Genomic DNA, 12,585 nt, shown 5'->3' with positions numbered 1-12,585 from the left:
TATTTATTATTTTAAATTGACTTGTAATATTTGTACATATTTATGGGGTACATAGTGATGTTTCAATACATATACTGTATAGTGATCAGATCAGGATCTCATCAGTATGTAGCATATCTATCACCTCAAACATTTATTATTTGTTTGTGTTGGAAGCATTCAATTTCCTCCTTCTAACTATTTGAAACTATACATCATTGTTAACTATAGTCATCCTACAGTGCTATAGAAAGAACACTAGAACTTATTCTTTCTATCTAGCTGTAATTTTGTAACCTTTAACAAATCTCTGCCTATTCCCCCTTTTCCCCAACCCTTCCCAGCCTCTAGTAGTCTCTGTTCTACTTTTTACTTCTGTGAGCTCAACTGTTATTAGCTTCCACATAAGAGTGAGAATATGCAATGTTTTACTTTCTGTTCCTGGCTTACTTTACTTAACAGAATGTCCTCCAGTTCCCTCCATGTTGCTGCAAATGACAGGATTTCATTCTTTTTATAACTGAATAGTATTCCATGACATATACCACATTTGCTTTATCCATTCATCTGTTGTTGGACACATATTGATTTCATATCTTGGCTATTGTGAATAGTGCTGCAGTAAATATGGAGGTGCAGGTGTCTCTTTGATATACTGCTTTCCTTTCCTTTGGATAAATTCCCAGTGGTGGGGTTGCTAGGTCATATGGTAGCTCTATTTTTAGTTTTTTGAGGAACCTCCATACTGTTCTCCATAGTGGCTATACTAATTTACATTCCCACTAATAGTGTATAAAAGTTTCCTTTCCTCTGCATCCTTGCCAGCATTTGTTATTTTTGTCTTTTTGATAATGGTCATTCTAAAGAGGGTGAGACACTACCTTATTATGGTTTTGTTTGGATTTTCCTGATGATGAGTGAGGTTGAACATTTTTTCATTTATTTATCGGCCATTTGTATGTCTTCTTTTGAGAAATGTCTGCTCAGATCATTGGCCCATTTTAAAATTAGACTGTTCATCTTTTTGCTATTGAGATGTTTGCATTCCTTGTATGGGCTCGATATTAATATCCTATCTGATCAATAGTCTGTGGATATTTTATTCTGTTCTGTAGGTTGTCTTTTCACTCTCTTGTTTCTTTTGCTGTGCAGAGATTTTAGTTTGATATAATCCCATTAGTTCATTTTTGCATTTGTTGCCTATACTTTTTAGGTCTTATACATAAAGTCATTTTCCAGACCAATGTCCTGAAGTATTTCTCCTATTGTTTTTTCTAGCAGTTTACAGTGTCAAGTCTTACATTTAGGTCTTTGATCCATTTTGAGTTGATTTTTGTATAGGGTAAGAGGTGGAAGTCTAATTTCATTCTTCTGCACATTGATATTTAGTTTTCCCAGCGTCATTTACTAAAGAGACTGTCCTTTCACCACTGAGTGTTCTTGATGACTTTGTCAAAAATCATTTGGCTGTAGATATGTGAAGAAATTTATGGTTTCTTATTCTGTTTCATTGGCCTATTTGTGTGGTTTTATGCCAGTACCATGCTGTTTTGGGTTACTATAGCTTTGTAGTATATTTGGAAGTCTGGTAGTGTAGTGCCTTCAGCTTTGTTCTTTATGTTCAGGATTGCTTTGGCTATTTGGGGTTCTTTTGTGGCCCCATACAAATTTAAAATATTTTTTCCTATTCTGTGAAGAATGTCATTGGCATTTTGATAGGGGTTGACTTGAATCTGTAGATTGCTTTGGGTATTATGGTCATTTTAACAATATTAACTATTTCAATCCATGAGCATGGGATGTCTTTCCATTTGTTTGTGTTCGCTTCATCTCCTTTCAACAGTGTTTTGTAGTTTTCCTTGTAGAGGTTTCTCACCACCCTGGTTAAATTTATTTCTAGGGGTTTTTTTTTTGTTTGGTTGGTTGTTTTTTTTTTTTTTTTTTTTTGGCATCTATTGTAAATGGGATTGCCTTTTGATTTCTTTTTCTTTCTTTCTTTCTTTCTTTCTTTCTTTCTTTCTTTCTTTTTTTTTTTTTTTTTTTTTTGACAGAGTCTTGCTGTATTGCCCAGGCTAGAGCGCAGTAGTGCAATTTTGGCTCACTATAACTTCCACCTCCTGGGTTCAAGCAATTCTCCTGTCTCAGCCTCCCGAGTAGATGGGATTACAGGCGCATGCCACCACACCTGGCTAATTTTTGTATTTTAGTTTCACGATGTTGGCCAGGCTGGTCTTGAACTCCTGACTTCGTGATACGACCTCCTTGGCCTCCCAAAGTGCTAGGATTACAGGCATGAGCCATGGTGCCCGGTCTTGATTTCTTTTCTTTTCAGGATCCAATATCTCTGTCTCATTAAAAAAAAAAAAAACTTCAACTTTTATTTTAGATATAGAGGGTACATGTGCAGGTTTGTTACATGGGTATATTATAGTGAGTCTAGTACCCAATAGGAAGTTTTTCAAATCCACTCTCCCTCACCTCCTCCCACCTCTAGTAGTCCACAGCGTCTATTGTTCCCATCTTTATATCTATGTGTGCTCAATCTTTAGCTCTCACTTGCGAGAACATGGTATTTGGTTTTCTGTTTCTGTGTTAATTCTCTTGGGATTATGGCCTCCAGTTCCATCCATGTTGCTGCAAAGGACATGATTTCATTCTTTTTATGGCTGCATAGTATTCCATGCTGTATATGTACCACATTTTCTTTATCAAATCTACCATTTGTGGGCATATAGGTGATTCCATGTCTTTTCTATTTTTTTTTCTTTTTTTGAGACGGAGTCTCTCTCTGTCGCCCAGGCTGGAGTGCAGTGGCATTATCTCAGCTCACTGCAACCTCCACCTCCTGGGTTCAAGTGATTCTCCTGCCTCAGTCTCCCCAGTAGCTGGAATTACAGGCGCCCACCACCATCTCTGGCTAATTTTTGTATTTTTAGTAGAGACGGGATTTCGCCATGTTGGTCAGGCTGGTCTCAAACTCCTGACCTCAGGCAATCCGCCCGCCTTGATTTTGAATATAACATTGCAATGAACATATGGGTGCATGTGTCTTTTTGGTAGAATGACTTATTTCCCTTTGGGTATACACGCAGTATCGGGATTGCTGGGTCAAATGATAGTTTAATTCTTAGTTCTTTGAGAAATCTCCAAATTGCTCTCTACAGTGGCTGAATTAATTTTCATTTCCAGCAACAGTATATTAGTGTTCCTTTTTCTCTACAGCTTCACTAGCATCTGTTGCTTTTCAACTTTTTAATAATAGTCATTCTGACTGGTGTGAAATGCTACATCATTGTGGTTTTGCTTTGCATTTCTCTAATAATGAGTAATATTGAGCTTTTTTCCTATGCTTATTGGCTGCATGTATGTGTTCTTTTGAGAATTGTCTGTTCATGTCCTTTGCCCATTTTTTTCATCAACTTTTATTTTAAATGCCAGGGTACAGGTGCAGGATGTGCAGGTTTTTTACATAGGTAAATGTGTGCCATGGTGGTTTGCTGCACAGATCAACCCATCACCTAGGTATTAAGTGCAGCGTCCATTAGCTATTATTCCTGATGTGCTCCAACCCTCCACCCTCCAACAGGCCCCAATGTGTGTTGCTCCCCTTTATGTGTCCCTGTGTTCTCACCATTTAGCTCACACTTATAAACAATAACTTTTGGTATTTTGTTTTCTGTTCCTGCATTAGTTTGCTGAGGATAATGGCTTCCAGTCCATCCATGTCCCTGCAGAGGACATGCTCTTTTTTACTTTTTATGGCTGCATAGTATTCCATGGTATATATGTACCACATTTTCTTTATCCAGTCTATCATTGATAGGCATTTAGGTTGATTCCATGTCTTTGCTATTGTGAATAGTGTCGCAATGAACATACGCATACAGGTATCTTTATAATAAAATGATTTATATTCCTTTGGGTATATACCCAGTAATGGAATTGCTCGGTAAATGGTCTTTCTGTCTTTATCTCTTTGAGGAATCACTACATTATCTTCCACAATGGTTAAACTAATTTACATTCCCACCAACAGTGTAAAACTGTTCCTTTTCCTCCACAACCTTGCCAACATCTGTTGTTTCTTGACTTTGTAATAATTGCCATTCTGATTGGCGTGAGATGGTATCTCATTGTAGTTTTGATTACACCTTATACAAAAATTAACTCAAGATGGATTAAAGACTTAAATGTAAAGCCTGATACTGTAAAAACCCTAGAAGAAAATCTAGGCTGTACCATTCAGGACATAGACACGAGCAAAGATTTCATGATGAAAACACCAAAAGCAATTGCAGCAAAAGCAAAAATTGACAAATGAAATCTAATTAAACTAAAGAGCATCTGCACAGCAGAAGAAACTATAATCAAAGTGAACAGAAAACCTACAGAATGGGACAAAATTTTTGCAATCCATTTATCTGACAAAGGTCTAATATCTAGAGTCTACAAGGCACTTAAACAAATTTACAAGAAAAACAAACAACACCATGAAAAAGTGGGCAAAGGACATGAACAGACACTTCCCAAAAGAAGACATTCATGCAGCTAACAAACATATGAGAAAAGCTCAACATCACTGATAATTACAGAAATGTCCATTTTAAAAAATGGGATTGCTTTTTGCTTGTTGATTTGTTTCAATTCCTTGTATATTCTGGATATTAGACCTTTGTTGGATATATAGTCTGTGAATATTTTCTCCCATTCTGTAGGTTGTCTGTTTACTCTGTTGATGCTTTCTTTTGCTGTGCAGAAGCTCTTTATTAATTAGGTCCCATTTTTCAATTTTTTGTTTTTGTAGCAATTGTTTTTGGGCACTTAGCCATTGTGTTAGTCTGTTCTCATGCTGCTAATAAAGACATACCTGAGACTGGGTAATTTATAAATGAAAGAGGTTTAATTGACTCATAATCCCACATGGCTGGGAAGGCCTCACAATCATGGTGGAAGGTGAATGAGGAGAAAAGTCACATCTTACATGGTAGCAGGCAAGAGAGCTTGTGCAAGGGAACTCCCAATTATAAAACCATCAGATCTCCTGAGACTTATTCACTACCATGAGAACGGTATTGGGGAAATGAAGGTGTGGCCTGCCCCTCCACACCTGTGGGCGTTTCTTGTTAGGTGGAATGAGAGACTTGAGAAATGAGACACAGAGACAAAATATAGAGAAAGAAAAAGTGGGCCCAGGGGACCAGACAAGGTTGGGAGTAGGGTCACAGACTAACAGCATCTCAAATACAGAACAAAATGGAATCTCTTATGTCTACTTCTTTCTATATAGACACAGTAACAGTCTGATCTCTCTTTCTTTTCCCCACAGGGAAACTGGCCCCATGATTCAATTATCTCCACCTGGCCCCACCCTTGACACAGGGGGATTATTACAAATCAAGGTGAGATTTGGGTGGGGACATAGCCAAACCATATCATTCCACCTCTGGCCCCTCCAAAATCTCATATCTTCACAATTCAAAACAAATCATGCTTTCGCAACAGCCCCCAAAGTCTTAACTCATTTCAGCATCAACTCAAAAGTCCACAGTCCAAAGTCTCATTTGAGACAAGGCAGGTCCCTTCTGCCTATGAGCCTGTAAAATCAAAAGCAAGTTAGTTACATCCTGGATATAATGGAGGTATGGGCGTTGTGTAAATATGCATTCCAAATGGGAGAAATTGGCCAAAACGAAGAGGCTACAGGCCCCAGGCAAGTCCAAAATCCAATGGGGAAGTCAAATCTCAGAGCCCTGAAATGATCACTCTTGACTTCACGTCTCACATCCAGGTCATGCCAATGCAAGAGATGGGCTCCCATGGCCTTGGGCAGTTACGCCCCTGTGGCTTTGCAGGGTAGAGCCTCCCTCCCGGCTGCTTACACAGGCTGGCATTGAGTGTCTGCAGTTTTTCCAGGCACCTGGTGCAAGCTGTCAGTGAATCTACCATTCTGGGGTCTGGAGGATGGTGGCCCTCTTCTCACAGCTCTACTAGGCAGTGCCCCAGTGGAAACGCTGTGTGGGGGCTCCACCCATACATTTCCCTCCCACACTGCCTTAACAGAGGTTCTCCATGAGGGCTCTGTCCCTGCAGCAGACTTCTGCTTGGACATCCAGATATTTCCATACGTCCTCTAAAATCTAAGTGGGGGTTTCCAAACCTCTATTCTTGACTTTTGTTCACCCACAGGCCCAACACCACATGGAAGCCACCAAGACTTGGGGCTTGCATCCTCTGAAGCAATGGCCGAAGCTCTACATTGGCCCCTTTTAGCCATGGCTGGGATGCAGGGCACCAAGTCCTGAGACTGCACGAAGCAGCAAGGCCCTGGGCCCTGCCCATTAAACCATTTTTGCTCCTAGGCCTCCAGGCCTGTGATGGGAGGGACTGCTGTGAAGACCTCTGATATGCCCTGGAGACATTTTCCACATTCTATTGGTGATTAACATTTGACTCCTTGTTACTTATGCAAATTTCTGCAGCTGGCTTGAATTTCTCTTCAGAAAATGTGTTTTTCTTTTCTATTGGGATCTTCTAGCTGCAAATTTTCCAAACTTTTATGCTCTGCTTCCGCTTTAAACACACGTTCCTATTCCAAACCATATCTTTGTGAATGCATAAAACTGAATGCTTTTAACAGCACCCAAGTCACCTCTTGAATGCTTTGCTCCTTAGAAATTTATTCCACCAGGTACCCTAAATCATCTCTTTCAGGTTGAAAGTTCCACAGATCTCTAGGGCAGGGACAAAGTACTGCCAAGCTCTTTGCTAAAACATAGCAAGAATCACCTTTTCTCCAGTTTCCAACGAATTCCTCATCTCCATCTGAGACCACCTCAGCCTGGGCATTATTGTCCATATCACTATCAGCATTTTGGTCAAAATCATTCAACAAGTCTCTAGGAAGTTGCAAGCTTTCCTTCATCTTTCTATCTTCTTCTGAGCCCTCCCAGTCTCTAGGAAGTTATAAACTTTCCCACATTTTTCTGTCTTATTCTGAATCCTCAAAACTGTTCCAACCTCTGCCTGTTACCTGGTTCCAAAGTCACTTACATTTTCGTGTATCTTTACAGCTGCATTCCACTCTACCAGTACCAATTTACTGTATCAGTCTATTCTCATGCTAATAAAGACATTCTGAGACTAGGTAATTTATGAAGGAAAGATGTTTAATTTACTCACAGTTCCACATGACTGGGGAGGCCTCACAATCATGGCAGAAGGTGAATGAAGAGCAAAGTCACATCTTACATGGTGGCAGGCAAGATAGCTTGTGCAGGGGAACTCCCATTTATAAAACCATCAGATTTCATGAGACTTATTCACTACCACAAGAACAGTATGGGGGACTATGATTCAATTATCTCCACCTGGCCCTGTCTTTCACATGTGGAGATTATTTCAATTCAAGGTGAGATTTGGGTGGGGACATGGCTGAACCATATCAGCCATAAATTCTTTGCCAAGGCTGAGAAGGGTATTTCCTAGGTTTTCTAGGATTTTTATACTTTGAGGTCTTACATTTAAATCTTTAATTCCTCAAGTTAATTTTTGGATATGATGAAAGTTAAGGGTATAATTTTCATTCTTCTGCAGACGGATATTCTGTAATCCCAGTGCCATTTGTTTAATAGGGAGCCCTTTCTCCATTGCTTATTTTTGTTGGCCTTTTTGAAGATCTGGTGGTTGTAGGTGTGTGGCTTTATTTATAAGTTTTCTATTCTGTTCCATTGTTTTATGTGTCTGTTTTTGTGCCAGTATCATGGTGTTTTGGTTACTGTAGCCCTGTAGCACAAAGTTGGGTAGTGTGATGTTCTTTTTGCTTCAGATTACTTTGGCTTTGGCTATTCATGCTCTTTTTTAGTTCCATATGAATTTTAGAATAGTTCTTTCCCTTAATTCTGTGAATAATGATGTCAATAGTTTGATAGGAATAGTGTTGAATCTGTAAATTGCTTTGGGCAGTATGGTCATTTTAACAATATTGATTCTTCCAATCCATGAGCATGGAATGTTTTTACACTTATTTGTGCCATTTCTGATTTATTTCAGCAGTGGTTTGTAGTTCTCCTTGTAAAGATCTTTCATCTCCTTGGTTAGCTGTATTCCTTGGTATTTCATTTTATTTGTGGGTGTTGTAAATGGGATTGTGCTTTTGGTTTTACTGTCAGCCTGGGTGTTATTGGTTTATAGAAATGCTACTGAGTTTGCACATTTATTTTGTATCCTGAAACCTTGCTAAAATCATGTATCAGTTCTAGTAGCCTTTTGGCAGAGTCTTTAGGGTTTTCTAAGTATAGAATCATATTGTCAATGAAGAGAGATAATTTGACTTCTTTTCTTATTTGGATGCCTTTTATTTCTTTCTCTTGCCTAATTGGTCTCGCTAAGACTTTCAGTACTATGTTGAATAGAAGTGGTGAGAGTGGACATCCTTGTCTTGTTCCACTTCTCAAGGGGAATAGGTCCAGCTTTTGACTGTTTAGTATGATATTGGCTGTGGGTTTGTCATATATGGCTCTTATTATTTTGAGGTATGTTTTTTCAATGCCTAGTCTGTTGAGGGTTTTTTTTTTAATCATGAAGGCATGTTGGATTTTATTGAAAATCTTTTCTGTGTCTATTGAGATGATCATATGGTTTTGGCTTTTAATTCTATTTACATGGTGAATCACATTTATTGATTTGCATATGTTGAACCAACCTTGCATCCCAGGAACAAAGTCTAATCAATCATGATGAATTAACTTTTTGATGTGCTGCTGGATTTGGTTTGCCACTGTTTGTGGAAGAGTTTTGCATCTGTGTTCATCAGGGATGTTGGCCTGAAGTTTTCTTTCTTCAACATGTCTGCCAGATTTTGGTATTAGGCTGATGCTGACCTCATAGAGTGAGTTAGGGAGATATCTCTCTTCCTCTATTTTTTGGAACAGTTTCAGTAGTATTGATACCAGTTCTTTACACATCTGGTAGAATTTGGCTGTGAATCCATTTGGTCCAGGGCTTTTATTTGTTGATAGGGTTTTTTAATTGTTGATTCAATTTCTGAGTTTGATATTCATCTATTCAGGCTTTTAATAACTTCCTGATTCAATCTTGGAAGACTGTGTGTTTCCAGGAATTTATCCATTTCCTCTAGATTTTCTAATTTGCCTACATAGAGTTGTTCATAGTATTCTCTGAGGATCTTGTGTATTTCTGTGAGATCAGTTGTAATGTCAGCTTTGTCATTTCTGATTGTATTTATTTGAATTTTCTTTTTTCCTTATTAATCTAGCTAGCAGTCTATCAATCTTATTATTTTTTCAAAGAGCCAATTATTTGTTTTATTGATTTTTTCGGTATGGATTTTTGCATCTCAGTTTCATTAAGTTCTCTAATTTTAGTTATTTATTTTCTTCTGCTAGCTTTGGGGTTTATTTGTTCTTCTTTGTCTTAGTTTCTTTAGGTATAAAGTTAGATTGTTAATTTGGGATCTGACATAGTTTGAACATGTATCCTCACCAAATCTCATGTTGAATTGTAATTTCCAATGTTGGAGGTGGGGCCTGGTAGGAGGTGTTTGGGTAATAGGGATGGATCTCTCATGGCTTGGTGCTGTCCTCACAATAGTGAATCTTGTGAGATGTAGCACCTTCTCACTCACTCCATCTTTTGATTCTACTCCCACCATGTGACTTGCCTGCTCCCCCTTTCCCTTCCACCATGATTGGAAGTTTCCTGAGGCCTCCCCAGAAGCAGATGCCAGTTCTATACTTCTGATACAGCCTGCAAAACTGTGAGCTAATTAGACCTGTTTTCTTATAAATTACCCAGTCTCAGGTATTCCTTTATAGCAATGCAAGAACAGCCTAACGCAAGATCATTCTAACAACAACTACTTCTTCTTCTTCTTCTTCTTCTTCTTCTTCTTCTTCTTCTTCTTCTTCTTCTTCTTCTTCTTCTTCTTCTTCTTCTTCTTCTTCTTCTTCTTTTCTTCTTCTTCTTCTTCTTCTTCTTCTTCTTCTTCTTCTTCTTCTTCTTCTTCTTCTTCTTCTTCTTCTTCTTCCTCTTCTTCTTTTTTGAGATGGAGTCTGGCTCTGTTGCCCAGGCTGGAGAGCAGTGGCACTATCACAGCTCACTGCAACCTCCACCCCCTGGGTTCAAGCAATTCTCCTGCCTCGGCCTCCCTAGTAGTTGGGATTACAGGCATGCGCTACCACGCCTGGCTAATTTTTGTATTTTTAGCAGAGACTGGGTTTCACCGTGTTGATCATGCTGGTCTTGAACTCCTGACCTGAAGTGATCTGCCCACCTTGGCCTCCCAAAATGCTGGGATTACAGGCGTGAGCCACCGCACCCGGCCCATCTTAACTTCTTGATGAAGGTGTTTAGGGCTATAACATTTTCTCTTAACACAGCTTTAGCTGCATCCCAGAGATTTTGGTAAGTTGTGTCCCTATTTTCATTAATGTCAAAGAATTTTTTTGTCTTAATTTTGATCTTCACTCAGGAGCCATTCAGGAGCAAGTTGTTTAATTTTCATGCATTTGTGTAGTTTTTAGAGATCTTCTTTATATTGATTTCTATTTTTATTGCACTGTGGTCTCAGAGTATGCTTTGTACAATTTTATTTTTTTATTTATTGAGACTTGCTTTATGACTGAACATGTGGTTGATCTTAGAATATGTTCTGTGTGCTGATGAGAAGAATGTATATTCTGTGGTTGTTGGGTGGAGTGTTCTGTAGATAGCTATTAGTTCCAATTAGTCAAGGGTTGAGTTTAAGTCCAGTTTCTTTGTTAGTTTTCTGTGTTGGTGATCTGTCTAACACTGTCAGTGGGGTATTGAACCTTCTATGATTGTGCGGTTGTCTAATTATTTTCATAGGCCAAGAAGAACTTGTTATATGAATATGGGTGCTCAATGTTAGGTGCATATATATTTAGGATAGTTAAATCTTCTTGTTGTATTGCACCCTTTATTATTATGTAATACTGTGTTAGGTTGTTCTTGCATTGTCATAAAGAAACACTTGAGACTGGGTAATTTATAAAGAAAAGAGGTTTAGACTTTCACTGGCAACATTAGCTGGCACTTGCTCTACTCTCTCTAATGGGGAAGCAGTGAAATACAAGAGACTGAACTGTATCTGCCTTTATTTCCGATGGACTCACATTGAACTTTCAATCACGAAATTATAGCAAAGAAAGGAACCCGGACTTTAGTAACACAGATAGAACAAGTTGCGCAAGCAGCAGTGGCAGCAGCAGGAGAAAAGCTTTAATTTAGTTGATTTTCTGTGGTTATTGGTTGTTTGCTAGTCTCATGGCGATGGAAGCTGCAAAATTTTTTGAAGGGACCAAGAAGCTGCTGAAGGTTTGGTTCTCCTGGTAGCAGCCTGATACAAACGAAGGATGTGGGAATCTTAGCAGTACTCCAAGATCTGAGTGGGACATATTTTTGAAGAATGTGTAATGTTCAATCAAGTGTGGCAAAAACTGACAAGCAGGAAGCCTATGTACTCAGTGAGAGTAGCATATTTGTCTCCAAGAGACGTTTCATTTTGAAGACATGTGGTACCACCCTCTTGCTTAAAGCACTGGTTCCTCTGTCAAAGCTTGCTGGGTATTACAGTGGGTTTGACTCTATTCAAAGCTTCTTTTATTCTTATAAGAAGTTCATTAAGCCTTCTCACCAAGGGTACCCTAACCAGAATTTCCAGGAAGACATAGAGTTTCTTAATGCAATTTTCCCAAATGGAGCAGCATATCGTATGGGATATATGAATTCTGACTGGTAGTACTTATGTACTCTGGAGTTCCCAGAGAGTTGGGTAATCAGTCAGCCAGATCAAACCATGGAAATTCTGATGAAGTGAACTTGACCCAGCAGTTATGGACCAGTTCTACATGAAAGATGGTGTTACTGCAAAGAATGTCACTCGTAAGAGTGGAATCTGTGACCTGATTCCAGGTTCTGTCACTGATGACACAATATTTAATCCTTTTGAATATTTGATGAATGGAATGAAATCAGATGGAACTTGTTATTCACATCACTCCAGAACCAGAATCTTCTTATGTTAGCTTTGAAACAAACAAGTCAGACCTCCTATGATGACCTGATTAGGAAAGTTGTGGAAGTCTTTAAGCAAGGAAAATTTGTGATGATCTTGTTTGTTAATCAGATTTCTAAATGTTGCACAGTGCTTTCTTTGCCCCAGAAGATTTAAGGTGTTAAGTGTCTTGATTGTCAGAGTGCTATGTTCAATGATTACAATTCTATTTTTACCCACTTTGCTAAAAATTAGCAACAGCAAAGTTAAAAAAAAAAAATGAAGAAAAAAACACAAAAAGAGAACACACGTAGAGGGTGGTGGATACTTTCTAGATGTTGATACTGGGGGCAGTGCTTTCCACAGCCACCACTTTGTACTTACAGAAAGCCCTAGATGTAATGATAGTGTAATCATTTTGAACTGTATGCATTATATCAAGGAATTAGATGTCTTGAATGAATGCTTTCTTCTGTGTTTAGGTATTCTCTGCCACTCTTGCTGTGAAATTCAAATGCATGTAGAAAAAAACTTTTATTATATGAAACTTTACAACACTCATGAAAGCAATT

General features: G+C 38.6%; 1 pseudogene; it reads left to right on the top strand.

Moving 5' to 3' along the window:
* Positions 1 to 11,289: 11,289 nt before the first annotated feature.
* On the top strand, positions 11,290 to 12,283 carry LOC112615315 (annotated as a pseudogene).
* Positions 12,284 to 12,585: the final 302 nt, after the last annotated feature.

Source organism: Theropithecus gelada, chromosome X (assembly GCF_003255815.1).
Source record: "Theropithecus gelada isolate Dixy chromosome X, Tgel_1.0, whole genome shotgun sequence".
Lineage (NCBI taxonomy): Eukaryota > Metazoa > Chordata > Mammalia > Primates > Cercopithecidae > Theropithecus > Theropithecus gelada.
The sequence above is the reverse complement of the archived record's forward strand: the minus strand, read 5'-3'. Positions and strand labels throughout refer to the sequence as shown.